Source organism: Montipora foliosa, chromosome 9, assembly GCF_036669935.1.
Source record: "Montipora foliosa isolate CH-2021 chromosome 9, ASM3666993v2, whole genome shotgun sequence".
Classification (NCBI taxonomy): domain Eukaryota; kingdom Metazoa; phylum Cnidaria; class Anthozoa; order Scleractinia; family Acroporidae; genus Montipora; species Montipora foliosa.
The window spans coordinates 43874705-43877204 of NC_090877.1; the positions used below are offsets into that span (position 1 = coordinate 43874705).

The following is a 2500-nucleotide window of genomic DNA, read 5'->3' on the forward strand; positions in this document are numbered from 1 at the left end:
CTAAAACTCGGAAGCCGGAATCCGGAATCACAGTCATTGTTTTACCAATACAGAGAGCAAAAACTATCCTAAACATTCTTAAAAGCTAACATTAGGCCTATTTAGGCCTAAAAAAACGTTTTTAGGCCTAAGGTTAGCTTTTATGAATATTTAGGATAGTTTTTGCTCTCTGTATTGGTAAAACAATGACTATGATTCCGGATTCCGGATTCCAGGTTTTAGGGTTGTCCGTTCACAGGCCTGTTGGAAGCGTGCTTGAGTTTCAACAAAATGAGGCCCAAAATCAGTGAAAACTTGTGACGCAGATGAATAATAAAGTAGCTGCTATTTCCAAAATGATGGAATTACCTGGTGATAAATAACGTCGTACGCGTCTTGGAGAGTAAATTTTGACTTTGCATAAACAAGAGTTGGGCGATTGTATTCTTTGTTTTGACTTCGCTCATTTCATTGTCAAACTTCATAACACTTCACAGAAAAAGAAACTTACAAAAACCCGGTATCTTGCCATCATTTGACACAGATGCTTTACTGTTTGGCGAGTAAACATGCCGCGGTAACTTAATCACGGTGCCCGCTGAAAACCGGCCATGTCACTTTCGATTTTGCAATTTACTTGAACGTAGCAAAAATCTCCCAAAATGTTTGTCGCTGATCGTAACTTTTTATATTCTATATTCACGGTTCAAAATTAAGGTTGTTTTCATGTCGTAAATATTTTATTCTCGATCGACCGTCCGGGAAACTTCCTTCTGCTCTTTCTGAAAACTGTGTATTAATATTTATTTGCTTTTTCATCAATATTTGTTTTGCATAAAGCAAGCTAACAGAATCTGTACCTGATCATGACTAAAACACCACACGAGTACATACGGGTAACATACGAGTAACATACGAATAACATACGGAACATACGGATACATACGAATACATACGACTAACATACGACTAACATACGAGTAACATACGAGTAACATACGGATACATACGACTAACATACGGATACATACGAATACATACGAGTAATACGAATGTTTTTCTCATAAAGGAAGCTCTAATTATAGGCCTTGCAGGCATTTTTCACGTCAGCAAACACGTACCCGGCTCAGTTTGAGGGGGGAGGGAGGGGATGTTGATCAACCCCCCAAGGCTTTCGTTAAATTTAGTCACAGTAAAATAAATTCACATGGAGTGCAAAACCCTTAGCTTGTGCTACAAGATGACAAAATATTTTGGATGTCGCTTATGTCGTGTGACGTCATCAGATCCGCCATCTTGATTTCACTATTTCAGCTTAAGTTGCCTATGATAAATCAGTGCAAAAAATCAGTGCAAAATCAAGCCAGAAAGCTTAAATGGGGTAAAAGATTATGACAGACCTGCTCTGACTTCCTTTCGTGTCTTAAATGTAAACTGGCCTGACAGTCATAATCATCTACGAGAGCAACATCCAAAATATACTGTCATCTTGTTGCGCAAGCTAAAGGCGGCGAAATACGAGATACAAAAACCCTAAACTTGGCGCGCAACATTATTTCGTTGCAAGTTTGGGTCGATTTCTCCCGTTTTTCACCTTGCATGATCAACTTGTCGCGCAACAAAAACATTTATTGCGGGTTGAAGAAAGTTATTGCGAAAAGTAGAGCGCAGATCTACTCTGAGCAACAAATTTTGGCTTTGTTGCTCGTTTTTCATCAAGCTCACAACTTGTCGCGCAACAAATGTGCTCTTGTACTAGCAAATCAACCACTCAGCGCCCTGCATTTCTTCAACCCGCAACAAATGTTTTTCTTGCGGGTCAAGTTGATCACGCAAAGTGAAAAACGCGAAACATCGACCAGAACTTGCAACGAAACAATGTTGCGCCACAAGTTGAGGGTTTTGTATCTCGTCTTTCGCCGCCTTAAGGGTTTTGCACTCCATGTGAGTTTATTTTACTGTGACTAAATTTAACGAAAGCCTTGGAGGGTCTATCAACACCACCTCCCCCCCCCCCCCTCCCCCCTTCCTCAAACTGAGCCGGGTACGTGTTTGCTGACGTGAAAAATGCTTGCAAGGCTTATAATTAGAGCTTCCTTTATGAGAAAAACATTCGTATTACTCGTATGTATTCGTATGTATCCGTATGTTAGTCGTATGTATCCGTATGTTACTCGTATGTTAGTCGTATGTCAGTCGTATGTATTCGTATGTATCCGTATGTTCCGTATGTTACTCGTATGTTACCCGTATGTACTCGTGTGGTGTTTTAGTCATGATCATCTGTACCTTGCTGAGTTCGCATTTGTTAGCGTTAATAGTATTTTCGGTCAGATGTTTCTGTTTCTTGTGAGGGGTTTATTGTTTTGGTCTCCCATCCCAACACTAACCCCGCGAAACAGGGTTTGACTTCAGTGAAGTTTAGTATTACAAAGTTTTCGGATGCTCATAGGGCACACTTGTGGTGAAAAGAAGTTGTGAGGGAACTTGAAAATTTTATTTGTTATTCTTCAGAGACTGG

The 2500-nt window shown here is 40.1% G+C and overlaps 1 protein-coding gene across 1 annotated transcript in view; it reads right to left on the bottom strand.

Annotated features, from left to right (window-relative positions):
- The window catches only part of LOC137969939 (CD63 antigen-like), a 37209-nt gene that overhangs the window by 33925 nt on the left and 784 nt on the right, over positions 1-2500 (bottom strand). The gene's annotated exons all lie outside the window — the stretch shown is intronic.